General features: G+C 39.3%; 1 protein-coding gene across 1 annotated transcript in view; it reads left to right on the forward strand.

Annotated features, from left to right (window-relative positions):
• LOC105222498 (5-hydroxytryptamine receptor 2A) overlaps window positions 1-24,140 on the forward strand; it is a 170,870-nt gene that overhangs the window by 29,602 nt on the left and 117,128 nt on the right. The window lies entirely within an intron of this gene.

Consider the following 24,140-nt stretch of genomic DNA (forward strand, 5'->3'; position numbering starts at 1 on the left):
TCAAGTTTCTTTGCAAGTGTGGACGTTCCTTCGAACGGTGCCGTATTGACTGTAGAGAATCTTCGTGTACACTCTCAGCTATGAGTGCTATATGTTCTTCACTGCGTGCTGGACGTGGTCTATTGGGTCGCATGTTATCCAATAATGAATGGTGCGTCTCATGATGGGTAATACTGTTATTTTATATACCCGATTTTTACCAAAAATTGTCACTTACGAGAAGTGTTGATTTTCTTCTTTCTGTCAAACAAATTGACGGCTGATCGGGAACTCCAAATAGTTTAGGGAAGTAAAGCACTTCTCTGATTGGTTTCGTCGCTTCAAAAGCTGCGATTTCTGTAATAACGACCGTCGGCGTGAAGGAAAGTCACAAATCTTCGAAGACGGTGAATTGAAGACGTTGCTCGATGAGGATCCGTCTGAAAGTCCAGAAGAACTTGATTCAGTATTGGAAGTCACCCGTCAACCGTTAAAGCGACTATGTGCGCTGGGAATGATCCAAAAACAAGATACTTGGGTTCCTTATGACTTGAATACCTGGAGAGCTTGAAACACTTGGTCTCATGTTCCTAAACCTATTAAAACCTACCTAGAAACTCTTAAGTGGGAAGTCCCTCCCCACCCGCCAAATTTTGCCAGCTATTCCACTGTCCGATTATTATTGGTTCCGTTCATTGGTACATGGTCTGGCTTAAATGCAATCCCATTTACAATACGACATCGAAACTAGCTTGATTCTTACGATGTCTGAAATTATTTCGGACTTTTGCGTCAGTATCGTAAAAATTAGATTAATTTGTACCCCGTTATCTCCGGAAGACTTGTACTATGTCAACTACCCATGGCAATCGCGGCTCCGTAACCGGAATCTACCCTGTTTTTCAGCGGGCTATGGATGATAAACTTGACAGCATTCCTTTAAATTATTTAGGGAAAGCTTTTTGGTCGCTACAACAACAATAACAACAAGTGTTAGTTTTTCTATCTCTGCAACAATTCAAATACACCTCACTGTCAAACCAGTTGCCAAGTTAGTTGCAAATTCTCGCATACAAAATCAATGAACTCCATCCCACATAGTCTTATCCCACCCGCCACAGTCATTAGTCTTCATGCTGTCATAAAGCAAGTCTAAGTGCTCGCTTCTTCGTCGAGCAGTGCCATATGTTTGGCAACGCTTTACTGGCTGCCTCAATGCCTCATTGCGTTGTTGTTGTTGTTGTTTTATAAGTGTGTAAGCGTACGAACGACATTGTGTCTGCGTGTCTTGGGGGGAGTATCTTTGTGCGGACTTATAGTGACTATGCGGCATTTCGACACTTTTGCTGCTGATGTTATGCCTGGCAGTTGTTGTTGCCACATTAATGTCGCATTAAGTGCGACGAAATTGTTGCGTTCCCACTTTACTGCCACACATTGCTGCGACATGCACACTTACATACACATACCTTCATACATATATATGTACATACATACCCATAAAACGGTTGCTTATAGAGTTATTGGTGGTTGTTGTTGCCAGTGTTGCACGCATATGCCTGAATTTACTTTTACACGCTTTCATTTACGAGGCCTGGGTCGCAGGCGTGCGTGTGTGAGTGTAAGTGTATTGTATGCATGAGTATGTCCATTTGCGAACAACAGTAACAGCTCGTCGGCGGCCTGTGCGCCACAATGTATGCTCGCATTTACGAGTATGTTGCATGTTGTATTTATCAGCTTAATTGTGTGCGACTTGCTGTGATATGCCGTTAGTTGAGCGTGTGCATGTGTGTGTGTGTAAGTTCATAAAAACGCCATGATCTATTTTTGATTTGCGGTCATAAATGAAATGCGAGAAATCAGTGTCGCAAGTGCCGGAATGAGGATAAGTGCGCGTTGTGCTTGATATAAAAATGTAAATTTTTTTATTGTTGTTGCAGTGCTTTTTGTGCAAATATCACCACAGTGTTGAGGAAAGCAGAGTAGACTTAATTATAGCAACTCTGTGGAGACTCTCTGTGGAGACTTTTAACACTGTGCAAATCTACTCTAACAGGTCAACTAAAAAGTTTCCGGCCCGCCTTACTAAAATTGGTTTGGAAAAACTCGTATTTTTTTTATTGAACGTAGTTCCGATACGTAATGATTAATAAGCGAACAACATGAATTTAATTTGAACGAATACATGGCCGTAGCCGATACATTGATTAAAGCGATCCTTCAACTTTTCGATATCATTTCTGTAGCACGATTTGTATTTTGCTTAAAAATGGGCCTCAGTTTCGGCGATCACCTCTTAATTCGACGAAAATTTCTTCCCGGCGAGATATCTTTTGAGATCTGAAAACAGAAAATAGTCGCTGGGGGCTAGATCTGAAGAAAACGGTGGATTCGAAACCCAATTCGTCTATTTTTGCCATTGTTTTTACTGACTTGTGACAACGTGCATTGTCTTGGTGAAACTTCCATTTCTGTTTTTGTCAAATGCGTTCGTTTTTTTGGGAATTTCGCCCTTCAAACGGTCCAATAACGCTACGACATTCTCGCTATAGATAGTTATTCATTTGTTTAGATAAACAAAAAAATTATTCAATGCGCATCCCAAACTATAGACGCCACATCTTTACCTGCCGACTTTTGCGTTTTTCCACACTTAGAAGCGGGTTCACGCCTGCAATCCACACGGATGATTGTCGATTGGACTTCGGAGTGAAATGCTGGAACCAGGTTTCATCAATTGTCACATATCAACGCAAAAACACGGATTTTTATGCTGAACCATCTCCAAATAAACCTCTAAATTATCAACTCGTTGTTGTTTTTGCTCAAAAGTGAGCTCACTCGGCAACCACTTTGCATAGAGCTTTCTCATACCCAAATATTGTGAATCATAAAATGTACACATTTCGTTGATATCTTTACAGTATCTGCTATCTCGAATGACTTCATTCTACGGTCATCTAAAATTAAATTGTGGACTTTTTTGATATATTCTGCAGTAACAACCTCCTTTACTTCTTATGAATTTTTTCACAATAACAAATAGGGTCATCACTCAAAATGATAGAATACACAAACTTATATCATATAGACTGAGCTGTCATATGGTACTTTCCCCAGAAGAGCTCGTATTCGGGTGCTAGGGTCCGAAATCAGTTGGAAGAAGAGAGGCGGAATCCTGTGGTGAAGTAAAGGCCTAGAATCCATACTTGAGACCCAAATTCCTCATCTCGGAAACCCCTACACTAAACTTAAGCATTTCTCCAATATTTTTGTCGAAAAGAGGTAATTTTTTATGATAAGTTTTGCAGTCTACAGAACTGTTTACCTTTTTGTACCCTGAACAGGGTATATTAAGTTTGTCAAGAAGTATTTAAGATATGGGAGATCCCATAAAATATATACATATAAAAAATATCAGTATGACGAGTTGAGTCGATTTTGCAATGCCCTTCTATCTGTCCGTCTGCATTTACGCGAACTAGTCTTGCAGGTTTCAAAATATTTTTTCGCCGGTTTCAATCTACTATAGCATATAGCTGCCGTACGAACTGAACAATCGGAATAATTTCACGAAACTTGGTATGGGTTATTGTATAAGACAATTGTGCAGTCTCCGAAGAAGTTGTTCATATCGAGTCAGTATAGCATAACGCTGGAAAATTCTTGTAAGAAAAGTACGTGAATAGCCTCTATATTTCACAGTTTGACAACCCTAATTTTGCAATCTGGCAACTTACCACTTAATCGTAAACTTTGACATTTTCGATGTTATACTCAGAACGTTTTGACATACGAGCGCTATTTGTGTTGTGTACAGTAACTTAAAATATTCATCTCGACCCAAAAGTAGAATTAAAACATGAACATTTTCCAGCAATTATTTTTCACAACTTTCGACACGGATTAACTCAGCAACAGTACATAGACCAACTTAAATTTTAATTGGCATCGAAGCTCCACTAAAGACCAGTGCTCATCTAAGGTATGGTAATTTCAATAGAGGTCGTAGATAACTCAGTTCAAGAAGTGGTGTAATGTGGTTCCTTTTTCCTCAAAGCAGCTATCTTGAGGTTATAGATTCCTAACGCAGCTCCGATGTAGATGTAAAATAAGTAAGACTGGCTGCTTCGAATAAATTTGTACCTTTTAGATCCACTCTATCAGGTTGAGGTTAGATCTTAATCCTTCGACCAACTCCTCGGTATATTAGGGAAGTACTAAGTATATAGAAGCGGCGGTATTCTGCTCGCGACGACACCTTGTCATTGCAACGGCTTTGCGCTTTACTGTACTTATGCACGGAGTCTACAATATATTCGTGTAATGCCAATAATATGGCAAATAGTAATGACTATGACTTTTTTAGCATTTTCTAAAAGTTGATTTTTATTGCCTTTCGGTTTGTTTTAAATTTTTCTGCCATTGTTTTTGTCATAAAATCGAAGTGCCACCAACTTTGCACAGTCGTTGTAGCACCTCTGGTAGTGCGTCCTCGAAAATTAATTGTGGGTGATTTGTTCAAAGTGCGCTTATCTTAATGCGTCCTGGAAACAAATGGCGCAAAATAATAACAAAAACAAAGTGCAGCCATTTGCAAGCAAGCACCACTAAAATTTCTGTAAAAAAAAATAACTGTACATACGTACATAAACACACACGCAACTTCTTGGGAAAAAGCATTAACTTCAGAAAAATATTGCCTCAAATTATAACAAGTGCAATTAGCTTAAGTAAAAGTGCTACAACAACAACGACAATGGCTATAAATGTGAACGTATGTGATTGGAAAAAATTAACAGTGACTACTTCAAAGAAATTTTTAGTTGTCGATAACGTCCAGGGACTGCAAAGGCAGTACATACCGCACCTTAAGCATATGAATCTGAACGTGGCAAATCCAACACTTCTAGACTACCGGGGGATAAGTCTCCTCAACAACGCATATAAAGTTCTATCCAGTTCTGATTGGACCTTATCAGTGTGTCTTTAAGCCTCATCATGGTCAAGCAAATACTGACCAGATGTTCACCATGCGCCAAATCTTGGAATAGACCCATCAAAAGAGGATCGACATACACCACCACTTCGTCGATTTTAAAGCTGCTTTTGATAGCACGAGCTGCCTTAATGCCGCTTTGTCCAAGGCAATACCAAAAGCTCCGTCAGGATTGGAAAGAACCTCTAAGAGCCGTTGGACATCAAACAAGGCGACTCCCATCGTGCGACTTCTTCAATCTACTGCTGGAGCTGAATAAAGAAGGTACAATATTCTATAAGAATGTACAGTTGCTGCCGTACGCAGATGATATTGATATCATTGGTCTCAACAACATCGCCGTAAGTTCTGCTTTCTCCACACTGGATAAGGAAGCAAAGCAAATGGATCTGGTAGTGAACGAGGGCAAGACGAAATATGTCCTGACATCAAATAAACAGTTGTCGCACTTCCTACTTTGCTCCAACGTCAATGTTGACAGTCTTTACTTAGAAGTCGTAGATAATTTCGTTCATATTGGAGCCAACATTAACAGCAACAACAACGTCAGCCTCGAAATCCAACGCAGATATACTCTCTCCGATTTGAATTGAGTAAGCAATTGTGAAGTAAAATCCTCTCTCGACGAACCAAGACCAAACTCTATAAGTCAATCCTTATTCCCGATCCGTTAGAGGCATGGACGATGACAAAATCTGATGAGTCGACGTTACGAGTTTTCGAAAGAAAAATTCTGCGGAAGATTTATGGTCCTTTGCGTATTGAATACTGCAGTTTAAGGCACGATGAGCTGTACGAGATATACAACGAGATATACATCAAAAAATATTGGCATCGGCTAATGACATGGTTAATGGAGATGTCCGCTTGATAGAGCCTTCCCTGTACCAATTCGAAGTCCCAAAATGCAATTTTAAAATAATTTAAAGATCTTAGCTATACTGTTTCGAACTTTACAGATCTCAGAGACTAATAGTATAATACTCTTTTTCGATTCACATTTACGTTAAATTCTTAAATGCAAAGTCTGCGAGTATTTGCCTCTCAATAAACTTTCAACTGGTCGACTAGTCGAACAAGCGATGTTCCAATCAAGTATTACTCGTTATATTGAAATAGAGAGAGAGAGCCGCTGTTCGGAATATTATTGTGAGTATTTATGTATTCCACAATGTTAACTACTCGCGAAAAACTTTTAAGCTGAAAATTCTGTAAAATAAGGTTCATTTGTCCTTAAAATACTTGCAGAGTGTCGAAACGAAGAAGCCATTAACTAGCAGGCTTTAAATGTACTCGTATCGACTGCTGTTAAATGACTGTATGCTAATCAGTGTTGCGTATAATTGTGTTTCATCTGTTGCATACAAATTTTGGGAGAAGAGAACAGGACGTAAACCAAGCATAAAGAGATGTGACAGCTAATGGAAGTCGTCACTTTATCTGTAGACATACAAACGTGCAAGAGAATTCTTTAATTTGGCCCCACTCACATTAATCCAATGAACACTTTGTAAGGTCTTTGCACACACCGCACATTGGTATCAGCAGCGGAGCGTTTTTTTTATCAGTGAAAACGCAGCAGGTGAAAGAATTCCATTAACTGAGAAATGCGAAAAAATGCAAAAGGGATTGCTGAAAGAAGTTAAAATTGAATTAAATGGTTGGCAGTGCAAACGACGTGTATCACGTAGGTGTCCTGTAGTAAATATGTGAAGTTTGAAGTTTTTTTCTCTTTGATTATATTATTTATCTGCCAGCGCAGACACTTCTCTTATCTGCATGTGTATGCACATTAATCCTTTTTGACTAAAGCAGAAACTCGCCAGCTTCATTAAATTTCATTAAATCCTTTAAAGTACATTTTTTGTTTTCACTTCTTTCTCACTTTTACGATTTGAATTTTTAGCAAGAAGCATTGCTAACGCTGATGCTGTTAGCGGTTTGAGTTAGTGCCGATAAAACTCATTTTTGATGTGTAGGAATATGGGTGCCAGTAAGAGCACTGAAACACGGTTGATTCGGAAACATACATAAAAGTCCATATTTAAGGGGTCTTATGGAGACCAGGACTACCAACTAAGAAACCCAGAAGACATTGGTTAAGATATGTGGATACTTCAAACTTGTATCTTCATTCTTCGGTTTCATTGCAGGATTGTTTCAAACCGCTTACTTTAAGACTTTAACTGAAACTAAATTTGATGGAAAGGTGCAGACAGAAAACTCCAATCATGTACTCCTTTTTAACTTAGATCCATCCGTGAAGAAGCGCGCTGCACCTCTTCTGCAACGGCTTTGCTCCACTCACAAATCCCTCGCAGGTCTGTGTGCAGAGAAGGAGCGACCAACAGAAGGTTCCGCGACTCAGCTGTCTAGATTGTAAGCATTTCAAACGAACTAGTGGAGAATTTCAATTCGTCCCTGTACTGGGCGCTCATATACTTATCTTCCCTAAGTCTAATAGCTTTCTGCGCCGTCAATCACCTGCCAGCTATGTCTACAGGCGCATAGAGGCGAGTTTACAACAGCACGCCAATCGTTTCTTCATTTCGCAATTTGGCGCCAATTCGTGATACCAATTACAGACAGGTTCTTCTACACCTGGTCTCTCCTCTTCCTTTCTTAAAGCCAGAAGGCACCAACTTTTATCAATTGCTCAATTGCTATGTCTGCCTTACTTTCTGCTCGACTTTTGGCTTCCATGGTAGCTTCCTGTCCAGTATAAGCCTGAAATAGGTGATCCTGTCCACGGTTTGAAGAGCAGGGACTTCCATCGAGGCGAGAGTAACACAAGAAACTTTGTATCTGCTGTCCATTTCTAGCTGCCAATGTGGGTATTATATTTAAGTAACCTTGGGTGAGATCGTAAACGGTGTTTGGGAGTTTTATTTTTACCAATAAACCATATTGTACGCGTAGGTAACTGTTAGACAGTCTCTTTAAGTTCTTTGAAAAGGTCGTTGATCGCTTGCATCCAAAGCAAGCGAGAAAGGACGCCACCTTGCGGAGTGCCACTATTTACTTTCTAAAGTGTACGTGCACTCCATCACAACCGTTCTTCGACCGTCATCCAAGCTTCGACCTCACACTTATTGCGAGCTCAAATAACCGGCGTACGTTGTTGCTGCCCCCTTCGATATCAGGCAAGGTACCTACAACACAACATTTTTGTATAAAGTCTTCCTGCAATAGACGTAGTAAGAAAAAAATAAGCGCCTTAGACCACTACCACCAAATGAGTTCAAAATCTTGAATAATATACATTCATATTTTTCTATATCATTGCCTCGCCGATGCTTTTGATTTTTATTCATTGCACACGATTCTACAGTTTCCGCTTTCGCACGCAACAAAAATACACTACCAACGAAACGGAAATTAATATGAGAGACAGTGCAAACACGTTGATTAATTGGCCACGTGGTATGTGAAAGCAAAAACGAAAACAACAGCGGCTGCGGCAGCGGCAGCGGCAACGAATTGGAGCAAGGTCGGCAATGGGAGAAAAATACTACTGAAAGGACAATAGAAGACATGACGCAACAAACAAATTGCGCGCCAACATGCAGCATTGGAATTAAAACCAGCAAAAACAAGAAAGAAAGAAATCACAAATGCTTGATATCATTGAAACAAATGAGTTGTGACAAAAATGGCGTAGAATCTAAAGCCGAGGCAATTAGACATTAAAAAATATAACCGGCCAACTGAAAAGTCACTGGCCTGACGCATAGATGACGCTACTAGGCTTAAACTCTTATGGTTTTTAGTAAGCGCTAATCCTCAAAAGGAGACTTCAGTTTTTAAGAGAAGAAATACAGTTGAAGCAAAAGCTTGGCTTGATGACGAGTTTCCGGAAACAGCCGCTGGAAAATCAACCATCACGAATGGCATCCACGGTATACTAAGTTTAGATATGATTAAATGAGCGCCGAATACGGTGAAAGCATATGAGAAAGCTCTGTGCAAAATGGGTACCGCGCGAATTCACTTGTGACCAAACCTAACGACAAGTTGATGATTCGGAGCAGTGTTTGGAATAATAAGTTTTTGCATTGATTCGTGACAACGGATGGAAAATGGCTATATCATTTCGCTCCGAAGTCCAAACGACAGTCAACTAAGTGGACTGCACAAGATGAACACGCTCCACGCCAACAGTCGGCTGGCAAGGTTATGGCATCTGTATTTTGGGACCCGCATGGAATAATTTTTATTGACTACCTTGAAAAGAGAAGAATTGTTTCACGGAAACAATGCACCGCGCCACAAGTCAGTGAAAACCATGGCAAAAATCCATGATTTGGGCTTCGAATCTCTTCCGCATACACCATATTCTCCAAATCTGGTACCCCGCGACTATTTTATGTACTCAGATTTCAAAATAATGCTTTTCTTCGAAAGAAGAGGTGATCGAGAGACCGTTAGGGGAACAAAACTGAGACCTATTTTGAAGCAAAGGACAAATTGTACTACAAAAATGGTATCGAAAAGTTGGAAGGTCATCAGTATATATAATATTACCCTTGAAGGGGACTGTGCCGAATTTTGCTACAAAAATTTCTTACTTTGGAAGGCCGGAGACTTTCCAATTGAGCTGTTAAATGTATGTCTAATAATAAAAAAAAATAAAAAATAAACAAAAGCTGGAAAATAAATGAAATGTGAAGAATAGCGTTAATTTTAAAATAAAATGTTGTGGCTTTTAATGGGCAGCCTCATGATGCTTGTAGTAAGGCGTAGACGCAAAATGAATATGTGTGTTTTTGTCGGTCTCAAGCGGAACACTGCGGCCAGCATGAGTTGGGTGAAGCTTCTATAAAATAAATAAGGGACGTTAAGTGTTCGTTGCTTTGCTAGCATTACATAACGCATTTGGTAAATAATTGTGAATTATAGCTGTGACTTCGTTCATTTCTTGCTTGCAGACAGTATAGTACTTGGAATATTTTCGGACTAAAAGTGCTTCAAATTGTTTAAAAAAGAGGCCTTGAAAATTATTAAATTAGTTATTCCCAAGGAGACCCAAGTCTTTTCATTATAAAGAAAATAAGATAGTTTCTACGGTCTGTTACTTGTAGTGAAGAAGTGCTGTGGAAGCAACACCTGATTAGAACATTTTAGGAACTTGAATTAAAGGTAGTCAGAACATGATTGGTTGAAAAGGTAGCTGGTGTGCGCCAGAGCGCAAGCGACTGTAGAGGTTCCTGGTGCTCCCGGTTGGGAACTAATTTACGCTTTTACTAGTAACTAATATTTCCCTTTCCTGCTGTCCAATGGTTCCTAAGTTAGAGCATTGGAGCTCATGGAATATATTCCGTTTTATTTCCCCTGAACGATGACCATTGCAAAGATAATATTTCAACATCTCTTCAACCTCCGCACTTTCTCTGCATTTTCCAATCACGTAGGATCTTATGGGTAGGATGTGACCTCTCCAAGACTTAATTGCCACTTGGCTGTCCATTAGAAGGTTTACTGGTTGGAGCAGAAGCCCACGCTTTCTGTTATGCCAACAATTTCGGCCTGAAAGAATGAAGTTTAGTTATTTAGTTTGAAGTTCACAGCTGCGTATGGATTATTCCAAAAGAAGCCGATTTCAACCTCTGCTTCGTCGGTGAATATGCATATTCTACCGTTGAAACAGTCGATCATAGGACCATTTTTTTATTACTTATGGGGAATAAAAACGTTGAGTTTAATTTAATAATTGGTCATAATAACAATTTAGTTCGAGTTCTTTAACAAGGTCGAGTATGCTATCGTGTCCGTAGTGACGCCAAGTCTGAGCCAATGGCTCAAAATCAGAAGCCGGCGGGCCGTAAGCATTGCCTCATCCTTCATTTGTGTGTGTATTGGTTGAATGTCAAGGTTAACCTCCAGAGCCTTAATTGACGTAGTTTTCTTTGCACCCCTTCGAAGCAAGCACGTCCGTTACACCTGTTTCAGGTAATTAATGCGGCACTTTCTCGATGACGCCATCCACATTACCACCGTATGTTGGTATAGGATGGATGACGCTAGTGTAACTAGTCGCAAACCCCCCTTTAGGGCAATAGCTCCTCTGCGGAAGTTCCAGTTTTATTTTGGAAGCCCTGCTTTCAATGTGTACGCTCCAGCTCAGTTTTTTATCTATAATATGAAGATGAAGAAAAATACATTATTGTCTTTCATCTAGAGCATATAGTCGTTCCTACCTTCTTCTTCATCAGAAAGCTTCTCCAGGGAGAATTTATCAGTCCTATAGCTAGCTTTTAGGCTCTCTCTTTGACTTTTCACTGCTTAGTTCACTATTATTTACACGACAGTGCTCTAGTACCCACCTAAGCTGAACGTCGCATCGCTCAAGAGGATTCAGTTTAAACTTCGGTTTTAAACATTTACTACGTACCCGAGTCTCATGCTTTAGTTATCTTCTCCGCACCTTAGAATATCACTGGGACCTGCTATTAAATATTATGACCTCACGCTATAAAATATTTTCTCGGAAAGCTAACCGTCCTTTTAGTCTCGTTCTACTTTATTTAATCCTACCACTGCCATCAATTACTCCATACTAATAGTAATAAGAATGCCTTTCCATTCTCTCAAATTCATTAATTTGAAACCAGCTGTCTCTGCAACTTTGTAGCAATGATTGTTCGAGTGAAGTGTCCATAGAAGCGAAAATAATTTCAGTTGCAAAGTCGCATTGTCGTCGTCAAATGGCTTGTGTCACATTTCATTGCAGAAGAGTGATTGGAACAATACGAGACTAATGAAATTTTCATTTTCTTTCTGTCATTATTGGATAATATTCGTCCGAATAGACCACGTCCAGCACGCCGTGAAGAAAATATAGCAGATCTAGCTGAGAGTGTACACGAAGACCATGGAGACTTGGTTCGGCGCCGTTTGCAGCAACTTGAACTGACGTATAGAAGGACTTGGCGCATTTTACGCCCAGATCTTAAATTGAAAGCATACAAAATACAGCTTGTGTACATTACATTACTCTCTAAGCTTTCCATGAATATTCGACGATTTCGAGCCAACTTTTGTTTAGCGAGTTCTGGCTCAATAGGTATGTAAACAAGCGAAATTGACACATTTGGGACGAAGAACAACCTGAAAAGATTCAAAAGCTGTAATTTCGTCCAGAAAAAACAACGGTTTGGCTTGGTTTGTGAACCGGTGGAATCATCGATTCATATTTCTTAAAAAATGATGTCGATGAGAACGTAACCGTCAATGGTGACCGCTATCGCGTTATATATATTTCATACCTTAAAATGAGGCTCGTGATCTCGGCGACATTTAGTTTCAACAAGATGGCGCCACTTTCCACACATCGCATCAATCAATGGCGTTATTGAGAGAACACTTCGGGGAGCAGGTCGTTTGACCATCAGAAATGTGTGACATCAGATCGTTAGACTACTTTCTGTGGAGATATGTAAAGTCTAAAGTATATACGGACAATGCCGCCTCGATTCAGGCCTTGGAGCAAAACATCACGCGTTTCATTCACCAGTTACCTGTCAAAATGTCAAATAAATAAGTCATCGAAAATTGGACTCAACGTGTGGACCATATGGGATCACCCTTTATAACCACTTCCTCAGAAGTGGAGCGAAGTCTTTGCCTTTCAGTAAACAATATATGTTGACCTGTGGGCATTAGCACTGTTACTTAGAGAAAAATTTCTACCTTCGAAGTCACTATAAATGGGAGTGGAGTGCAGAGTCGGAGCAGGAGCGGAGTTTAGATCTATACATATGCTGATAATATATTAGTAGCTTTTCAACATACCCATGGAATCTGCAAAACGTAGATAAGAGACAGAGTCCAATGAATTCAGTTTAATCTCAGCTTTCGATAATGAGCTTTCTCATGTACTGAAATTAGGGATTTGGCTCGCTCTTTCTCCCTCTCCGACTCTTCATAATTGAAAACCTCCTGTGAATTTTTGAATATCCGTTATCTTATTCTCTCAATTCTGCAGATTTTTATTATTCTATTTTATCCACAACCTCATTGTTGGTTCATCTATCACCCGCAGCTTTCCTAATATCAGCCAAGTGTCAATTTCTCTGTGTAAGAATTTATTTTCCAGCTAAGTGCCGAAGACAATAAAACAGCAGAAACGAAATGACACAAACAGAAATAATCATAATTGTTTTAAAATGGCAATAAAAAGTGTTGGCTCAACAAAAATGTATTTACGTGAAATAAAATCATAGAAACGGGAGAAGTAAGAGAATGAAAATCTTTTAAAGCACGCGCCAGTGATACGCACGATGGCACGACAACTGCTCGGGGAGATGTGTTTGTCGAGTAAATCGTAGTTAAATGGCGCGTCGTTGACATAAAGCGATTGAGTGATTTTTAGATGTGTTTTAAGACTGTCTTTTAAGACTATTTTTATAACAGAATGCAAGAGCATGCTCAAAGGTAATTTAGATTTGTAAGGGAATAAGTTGGTAAGCAGGAGAGGAGAGGTATTGTATTGTTGGAGACTTATGGTAGATAGAAGCAGTATATATGTATACAAGTATATATATACAAGGAGAAGAATGAATTTAAACATTGAAGGCGTCACAGAAGACATTCTCCGGAATAGCCTTGAGAGCCGAGGTGGATGCTACTTGGACTCTGTTGTCTTAAAATGTTTGCCTTTCTTCAGCCTTTTCAGGCAAGGAAACAAAAAAATGTCCGGGGGCCACATCTGGGCTGTAGGGCGGCTGCGGAAGCGTTGGGATGCCAGCCTTGGTTAGATAGCTGTTCACAAGAAAGTCGCTGTGAACCGGGGCGTTGTCGTGGTGCAACTTCCAATCGGTTGCGATGTTATGCCGGTTATGGCATGCCGTTCGCATAGAAGCTCCAGCGAAAAGCTCCTTCGACTCGAGATCCATAGGTGGACAGCGGAAGCAAGGGCGCCCACACATCCATTGGAAGAAACATGACCTCGCAAAGTATAGAGGCAACTTGCGAAGTTTGGAAACAATTCATGATTGTAGTGCCTAAGAGGATGAAGATGATATAAAGATGAAATTAAAGTTGAAACTGAAGATATAGATGAAGAAAAAAGTAATTACCTGCAGGCAAAAGTGAAGATTATACGAACCTTAAGGTTAAATAACGCACGCAAGATAAAAACTAATAAAAGTCAAGTGAACTACGAAAAATCGTTTAAATTACATATACCTATATACATATATGTATATACAAAAATTTATTAGCATATTTATTAATAAACTACCAGGTGTGCCAGGTTAAAGGTTTTTTCCACTAAAATGTTTACTTAAATTTCCGCTGCACGACTGGCGCCCTGGCAAAACGCAAACGCAGCAGAGCAGTGGAAATTTAAATGATAGGCAGCCGAATCATAAAGTCCAAATCTTATCAAAACGAAAGTGTCTAAAACTGACAACGAAAATCCTAGCTAAATAGCGCACAACGGCGGAGTGTATTTGTTGACTTTTTCGTTCGTGTCATTTTTAATTAAAATATGTATGCACATATGCAAATTTAAGGCATATGTATGAGTGAGTGCGCAGATGTGCCCACACATATCAGCCATGTGGTAGCACATTTGAATTTGGCACGTCGACACACCTGAGGCCCGCTTGAGCTAGCAAAATGTGCGATCCATTTTTCATACTCGCACTCATACAAAGAGACAAATTTAGGCTCCCTGTATGTCTATATAACCGTATATAACTGAATTTATTTTTAAAATCTGTCATGTGTCTAAGCTTCTTGTGAGTGTGTGTGTGTGGGTGTGTGGGTGTATGGTTGCTCAACTTTCGCCTGCCGCCTGTCATACTAATTAATTAAGTTGGCCGAAAATCTCGTCACAGACGCCTCTATTACGATAGTGCCTCCCATACACAGACACATAAATGTTTATGGCTCTAGCTATTTATATTTAACTTTATGCGGTTATGACCTTTTTCTCTTTAATTCTTTTCTTTTTCAAAATTGCTTGCTGCTTTAGGTTGCTTATTACTTAGGCTTGCATTATTTGAGTTTTTAATAGTTAAAGTGTCATGCTAGATTATACAAGTTGGAGTATGATACTGTGAAAATGGTTTTTAAACATTTAGTTTATCATTAAAACAAACTTAAGATGATTCAGAACGATACCGAGGCATAACGCCAATACTCTTGTTAATTGTTAATATCATGGTACTGTATATTTTTAAAGTGTTGGGTTTGACATCAGCCACATAACAGATTGAAATGGAAGTAAAGAGCTCGCAGACTTCTTACCATTTTCTCTCTTCTTCGTCCTTCTCAAAAGAATCTTATGACTATGTTGAAGTCATTGGTCTTTAGAAATAAAACCGACATTATTCAAGCTTTAGCAATAAATGTAGAACGTGTTATTCATAACATATGGCTTGATTTATTGGAAAATTAGTCGAAAATTGGGTTCGTCGAGTTTTATCCTGCTAAAGAAGTCGTGAAGTCCTTCACTTTTATTGCAAAACCCTCTTCGGGATTTCATATTACTTATTGATTAAAACTAGTCTTGTACGAGAGAAACAAAGGCGAAGCAACGTTCAGTCCCCTAGTTGATGATATCGCTAAGGTACCCTCTAACTCGCATGAGAACGGCACCCAAGAATTTGAAAGTTGTATCCTTTCCATATCCACTTTTCTCAAGGCTGTACAGAAGGTCATTGACAACGATGATCCAAAGAAAGCGCGCCCGTGTGCCATCCAGTATTCAATTTTAGTAAGGCTGTTCTTTTGTTTAAGCTTAGTCTTCTCATATGATATTGGTCGGACCATTAGGTGGTTTATCCACAGTTATCCTGAGCGATGATAGATAGACTTTGAAGCCAACGCAAGATCTGAAAGTAGTTCCGCTCCATCATAACCTATAAATTCGCGACCACTTTGTTACTAACTAAGTTTTCCAACACTTACTGTCTAAAGTTTGCACATTCTTCTAGCATGTAGTTAAGCACGTGCTGGCATTTCAAGGCAATAATTACAAATACCAAGCAAGCACCCTGGACTACGTGCCAATATCTGTACTATTTCAATATTACCGTTGATGCTTATGCCTATTTTTGTCTTATTCGATATTTTCCTTCTGCTTCTGCTATATTTTATTCGCCTGTCAATTTGTGTCACCAACACACATATGAAGTTTTTCTGGTGGCACGAGCACACCAGAATATTGCAACCATGGTGGAGTTGGGCGCATATGTGTGTGTAAATGTGAATACAAGTATATCTGTATGTTTCTACGTATGTGTGCTATTATAAGTGTGTATGACCGCTTAATTACATACACAATGCTGGTGTTATGTGGTCATATGAGTGGCTGTGTGCCGACCAATGGAGGCTATGACCAGCCATGAGTCCTCCACTACCTTTTATATTGCGTTCACACACATACATTTGAATATATGGTATGTATGTAGTAGCAGCAGAGCTCTTGATATCCCAATGTCTCCATGGAAGAATTCAAGTGTCAGTTTTACCGTTAATTAATTTCTCAGCTACCAACCAACCTGCCCGGCCGTCCGACCTCAATATCAATCGCATGACCGCTCAGGTCGATTGCACCATAAATAAGAATGAAGTGATTGCTATGTGGCAAGAGAGAGATACTCGTAGGATAGCTATTTTCTCTTAAGTGTGTGTGTGTTGGTTTTTGTGAGGCATACAGCTTGTTTTATCTAACTTTTTTCATTTGCTTGTGAGTATGAGTGTGTGAAAGCAGATTTTTTATTTGCAAATCATTGAGAGCGGAAAACATTCATACATATGTATATGTATGTATAGTTAGTCACATTAGGGCTGGTCAATATACATAATTTCTTAAACAGAACTTGACTGTGATAAATCAGTTTTGAAGAAAATGGGCGTGGCCTTGCCCTCTAAAAAGATTAATGTACATATCTCCTGAAGATAAGATACAATATCAAAATTTGCTCGATGCAAATCCTATAAGAAGCCCAAAAGAGAGTGTGAAAACGAATGAAATCGAATTCACCATATAAAGGGGTTGTTAAAACTTCACAAAGCACGATAAATCAATAACGAAATGCGCCAGAGACATTAAATTTTACACCCAGCAAAATACAAGAGGGCTTTTTAAAAGCCGGGGTCAAAATTGGACTACCCATATTTTGATGAAAAACCATATCTCCTGAACTACTCGACCGATATCGGCCAAATTTGGCACAGAACATTACTACTATGTTCTAGTGAGAAACCGAAATCGGACTACAACCACGCCCACCTTTCGTATAACACAATTCTTAATTCCATCTAATTCTTTAACATTTCAGTATGAAAATCAATCAACAATGAATGTATCGAGATAAAGCTTTGTCCACATAGTTCGTTTAAAGCGGGTCACCTTATGATCAAAAACTGTCCAAAATCGGAGCAACACCATTAAAGCCCCCAGATACCGAATATGGATCAAAGTTGCGAACTTTTTATCGAAAATATCAGTCAATTTGTGAAATATGTGATAGATATTCAGAGAGCATCCTTTTCTAATAATAGAAGGCCTGTATGCCAAAAATGAGCAGTTTTTATTTCCGAGAAGAAATTGTCTAGATTGGAAACATGACAGAGAATCTACATTACCAACCTACCTACCAACCCAGGGAAGTTAGCCATAAGAATCGAACGCTGGATGAGGGTAGTCACTGTTCATTTAAAGACGTTTGAATACGTCAGATTTATTTCTATGCGAATTTGCGAATATTTGAGGTTATCCTTTCATAGAAAAATCTCTCTTTTGTGAATGAAATACGTACATATACAGATAGTAAATATTGAAAGAATACAGACATATATACCAACCAAAAGTTCTCAGACCATTAAAAGTTTACTAAACCTTTTTAGAAACTGTAATATTCGCACGAAAATGTACTTTCTTCGACCTGTGGACTCTTTGGAATCCATTCTTACGTGTACATCGAGCCCGAAAAGGAATGAAAAAAAAGTACTTTCTTGACCTCTTTCTATATCTAAGTTTTTGTACAAGTTTTCATTCTTAGAAAGTTAATTAAGTCGTTCTCAGAATAGAGCGAAAAAAGTAGTCTCAAAAACGCCCGTCATTTACTGTTATCGTTATTATGGATACCCATCTCACCCTAAAGCTTGTCATGTCACAAGTGTGTTAACGCATATGGCCTATGTGATAAGCTGTCAAATTTGACACCAAACAATCGACTGAAGTTGTTGCGGGTTAGGTTCAAGTACATCAAGTGAAAAATTTATTGCCACTCAAGTTCTATTATAAGCAGTGGGGGTTGGTGTCTTCACACACAAAAAAACATATTTACTTTGATGTTGTATGTATCTCGCACTTGTTGGGGTTGTATTAGAGGTGTAAAAGATAATGGAGTTGCAACAAAAGTATTTTGTGATAATGCGGACAGTTTGTACTCCTGATTTTGTTACTTAAACCCGTCATTGTGGTTAAATCCCTTTTCAGTGTCTCTTCTGTGTAAAAATTTCGAAATAATTTTTCCCTCCTTCACGTACTTGTATTGTTGGAAAACCCAAGTAACCTCAAATGGTATCTGGATATAGCCTACACTGATAGATCCAATCAGTTTGGAGGCTTACCAAACGGTAATTGGGGTCTCTCATTTTGTGAACTGAGCAGAGCACACTTAAATTACAATCGTCGGGCAAGCTTTCTCCCGACCATATTCTACCAAGAATCTAATGCATGCTTCTTATCAGTTCTTCGCGGCAGTGTTTGAATAACTCGGCCGGCAATCCATCGCTTTTTTGTTCTTCAGACGGTAGTTGCTATGCGAACTTCTTCATGGTCGGGCAATGCAACGTCTGCTTCATCGTCAACGTTTGGGGAATTGGGTTCACCATCTCCTGATGTTATGCTTTCACTGCCATTCAGCAGGCTGGAGAAGTGTTCCCTCCTTAATTTCAGTATGTTCTGGGCATCAGTCACGAGATCACCGCTGTGCGTTCTACAAGAGGACCAGGCAGGTAATATTGTAACCCAACTAAGCGCTTGGAACTAGTTGGCTTAATGCCACAATTACCAAATATAACACAATTCTGCAAGAATATTAGCTTGTTCAAGGATCCGTATCAATTTTGGACGAATTACTGTACCTCGCCTGTCCAAAGGCCACCAAAACCATATCAACGAATGTTAATCAGTAGCTCTAACATATGAATATATGTTAAATGGATTGCACCTAGTTTCTTTGATAACAAATGTTTTGTGGTTTTTCGACAACAACAAGTAAGTACATAATAACATGTTTTTGGAAATATAAACAGAGATATAAATATATCCAATGTATCATGAGTAACTGAGTATGGTGCGAACTTTATTACCGAACACAGATGCTTATGCTTATATACCAATGAGTTAACTCACTCGTATATATGTAAGTGAACACATGACTCATGTACCACTTGAGTACTTGAAGTTCAAAAAGGCCGATTTTACGCCATCATCCATTACCAACTCATATCAGTTAATAATATATTGATGGCTATGATAACAGTAATGATTGTGAGAGGGCAGCTTAATTGGTGACTAAGTGGGTAAATAACAAATGAGCGCTAAGTACAGCTATATACTTGTTGTATATAGATAAGGGTACTAATGCAAAGGCGGTACATTAAATGAAAATCGAGTTTTGTTTGTGGTAGTTTGGTGTGGACTACGAGGAAAATTATGTTATTAGTAGTGCTAACATATTGTATTTGATAAATAAAATTTCTGTTAGAAATGCTTCTATTTTTTTAAGAAGTCTATCAGTTTTATGTATCTATATGGAAGTTTTCTATAGGACTTGTTTCATAGGAAGTACACCTGAAAGAGTACTAACGACTGAGCTTCCTGATGAATTCAAAAAAAGCTTAGCGTCGATAGTGTGATGGTCGTTACTCGAGATAATGATTTTCTTAGTAAGAAGATTTTTTGAAATGTACTTGTAAAACTTCTCGAATTCACTCTCAAATTTCCAAAATTATAAAATTGAAATATCACAGTAAAACCTTCATCTGTCTCCTCATTTTCAATAACTTTCTTGTTGTAGTAAACCCCTGGATTAGGTGCAAAGGGCCTCATTATGCTCATGATTTTAGGCTATTGAAGTCAGACACGTCGTCACCGCGAGCATAATATCATACTCGACCTTGTTAATGAATTCAAGCTAAGTTGTCAATGCGAACGTGAGAGAAATCCTATGACGAAGTAAACACAAAGTTTTTATTCTCATAATTCGTTCAATAGAGAATAATGTCGCCCCTTGCTCTAACCAGCAAGTACATAAACCTTATAGTAGATAGCCAAGCAGTAATTAGGACTTTCGGTAGGGCTAATATAAGTCTCAGTGTTTTAGGTAATGCAAACAAGCAATAACTAGACTCTTAGTAGGTAACTCGGTTAATATCATCTGGGTTCCCGGACATATGGGAATAGAAGGAAATGTAAAAGCAGACCAGCTGGTCTGGGAGCAACCGGAGACACATTTCTTCTAAGCTGCCTCTGGCCATTCAGTTCCTTTAAGGTCCACAAAGTAGAAGTTTTGTAGAAGTCATCAAACACCTAATCCTAAAACTCATCTTCAGTAAATGGAAAAAGTAGAATGCAGAGCATGCGCGTAGGATGATGAATATGATTGAAATATTATCTATGCGAATGTTCAGCCTTCAGCCGGATGAGAAGAGACAGATTCTACAGCTCTCAATGCCCAGCCTTCAGCCGTATGAGAGAGGACATATTCCATGGCTTCCAGTAATCCAATTTAAGATACATTGGGAAACTGGAGTGAACAATAATCAGGTTCACTAAGTTACTGGGCAAGACTTAATTTGGTTACTAACCAAAAACACAAAGGCCCTAATGAAAGCGCAAGCGCGGCCTGTGGTCTGTTGTTTACACGCCTTCCTTATCAACTATTTAACCAACCCTGCCACTTTTTATAACAACTGTCAGTGTTACATCAAAACCGGAGTTTTTATTAGTTGAAGGCAACAATTGAAACAGTACTTATCTGAAGGAAGTGATCTCTCGCATGGGAAGTTTCAATATTAAGCCCCCACAGTTCAATATTTTGGGAAAGTTTCCTTCACATCCGATCAACAGCATCTTTCTTAAATGATATATTATAACGAGTGATCCAAGTAGGGGTCCATTTTTCAATAGCCTTTCTTTGAAAGATTACATGTTACTTTGTTAGTATGGTCAGTATTGTTTGGCATTTCATCATGAAACGGCTTACGCCTGAACAACGTTTTCAAATCGTTCCTTTCGACATTTTCGAGCCAAATTTTGTTCAGCGATGAACCCATTTCTGGCTCAATCGGTATGTAAACAAGCAAAATTGCCGCATTTGGGACGAAGAGCAACCTGAAGAGATTGAATAGTTACTATTTTTAGTAAGCTTATGTGAAGTGGAAATAATATGAAGACCAAACCACATGCTGCCACATGCGACTTTATAGATTAGCATTTTGTGGTTATGAGCCAAGGAAGTTCGAAGTTCGAGGAAATCTTAAGCTTATTAGGCTTGGTATTGGGTATGTAGTGCAGCAATTCCCAAGAAGCCACAGTTATTTTATCATTGATATATGCTGTAGATTCTTCCCTATACCCACCCTCAATACAACGCACGCACGATTTGTACTAGAAATGATTGAAGAAGATTTCGCCATATCTCGTACACAAATCCTCATTTCTACCTGCTCCAATTGCTTTTTCATTAACTCATAGTCACCTCATAATTGGTCAGCCAGGTGTATAATTGCCGTCTTCATCTTCACCCAAATGGAAATGTACATACACACAACACTTATATACATATGTATCGATGGGTCGGTGGGTGTATAAGCAGTTCTAAAGCTGAATGTAGTTTTGGCATATCTCTATCCCTCGAACCCACAATGGCTGCCTCTTTGCTTGTCGCTGCTCGAAACACAGGCACGCGTGGGGCATGTAGATTTCCCAGAAAAGAAATTTTCCACCGAAATAAACAGCAAATCCAGTTAAAGCTCAGTGACTGCTGCAAAGCGCAAAACCGAAAAAGCCAAATCAAATGAGCAACGTCCAGCTATGGCACATAGCAAATGAAGCTAAAGTGGAATATCATTAGTCATATTACTCCCAGCAGAGTCATTATGTCGTATACGAGTATGTAAACGGTTTAATGTGAAATTTCTTATTTATGGCAGTGTGCGTGCGGGCTTGCGTTCGTTCATTCAACCAACTTGTTTTTGGCCAAACGTTTTGAGGCGCCACTCGTCCCTGATGTCATTTAGTCATTTGGCCAATTCGGTAAACGCTTTCGAATTTGCACCAAAGTTGATATGAGTGCCGTTAGCCGCAGCTCCCATTTGTCGGGAGTTGGCGTAGAAAACAGTAACTTGGCTGTTGTTGCTATTGCTGCCGTTTTCGTTGATGCTAACATGTCATAGCGCCACTTGCAAGTTTGTTTATCTCACTTGTTCCCGTTCGCTTCCTCTTCGACGCTTCTGCATTTCCTCTTTTGTTGCCATAATCGTCCGTCGTACTTTCTGCAATGGCTCTTGGTTTTTGATAAATGGTCACTGGGACATGTGAACAAGTCGCTCAGGTCGTTGGTGTCGGCCTGCAGCAGCGAGCGGTTGACTCAGTGCAGTTGCTGTAGTGGTGCAGCTGGCAGCGCTGGTATTACATAAGTTTTGACAAATTGGTGTTAGAAACTTTGCCAGCTAGCTGGCGCATTATAAATATAAAATGTACATATACTTAAGTATGACTAACATATTTATAGTAGATATGATAACAATATTAATGGCATGCTTAAAGCTTAGACAGGTGTTTGGTAGCGCGCTGCGACGAAGTGCTATACACGAGCACGGAAAAGGACGCTGAGATCATAATTTGGATTTCAGAAGGAGAAAGTGAAGATAATGGTGAAGGGTTCAGTGTTTCTGCTGCTCAATATTGTTGAGCAGGTTCGTAGGAGTGTATATTGTTCTCCTAACTCCATCTGAACGGCGTTTCATGGTCCGTAGTTCAAGGGAAAGGCGACAATAACTATAAACTTAAAAGAGTGAAAATCTAAAATTATTTCTTTACAGGTTTCAAACTTTCCAAAGTGTCTGAACTGCATTAGATTATATTAGGCATTGAGGCTGACTACTACGATAGAGCTCACATTCATCATACTTAGTACGGAAGTTGTACGTCCCAAGTGCTTACAGGTCGCCATATATTTGGTATTTCCATTGGATGCGCGAGCGCCCTTGCTTCCGTTTTCCATCCTAGTGTCTTGAGTCATGCCTGCATAACTATATCCATGTCGCCGTACAGCTCATACACTTCGTGATTCAATTTTCGTCGACACTGACTTCAAAGATCTTGCGAAGTACAGTTCTTTGGGATCTTCATGTCTATGTTTCTGCGCCATATACTTAGTAGGACAGAAATAATGAGAGACTTTATGGACCATAATACATTTTTGTCGAGAGAGAGATCTGCTTTTCAATTGCCTACCGATTCCAAAGTAGCACCTGTTAGCAAAAGTTATTCTTCAGTTGATCTCCAGGCTTAAAAATATGGCAAACATTAATTATCGAAAATCGCTCTATTTGTTTCTTTCAAAATATTCTCCCCTACTCAGATCAAGGTATATATTTCCAAAATGGGCCTTCTAAACCCATCAACCGCCCTCCACGTGCCGATAAACGTTGACTTCTCAGTTTATTATTTACGTAAGGAAATAAAAAGAAGTTATTCAGTGCCAAATCAGCACTATACGGTGAACGACTCATCAGATCGATGTTCTGAGTGCTCAAAGCTGCAGTTGTTGGGGTCCATGCTAGAGTGATCGGTGTTCGATTCACGAAGTCAAACGGCTACGTCTCAGACGGTCCATCCGTTGAGTCCAATTTTTAATGACTCGTTCGAGTATTTCGATTGTTAATTGGTGAACGACACGCGTGATGTTTTGATCCAAAGCCTGAATTGAAGCGGGATTGTCCGCACAGATTTTAAAGTTAACCTATCTCTACAGGAAAATTTCTAAAGGTGTGGTATCTTGGTTGCCATCGACCGGCCCAAAGCGTGAAATTATCAGCCCATCGATGTGTTTTCTCAATGAATCCATTGATTGTTGCGATATGTGGGAACTGGCGCCGTCTTGTTGAAACCAAATGTCGCTGAGAT

The sequence above is a fragment of the Bactrocera dorsalis genome, chromosome 2 (assembly GCF_023373825.1).
Source record: "Bactrocera dorsalis isolate Fly_Bdor chromosome 2, ASM2337382v1, whole genome shotgun sequence".
NCBI lineage: Eukaryota > Metazoa > Arthropoda > Insecta > Diptera > Tephritidae > Bactrocera > Bactrocera dorsalis.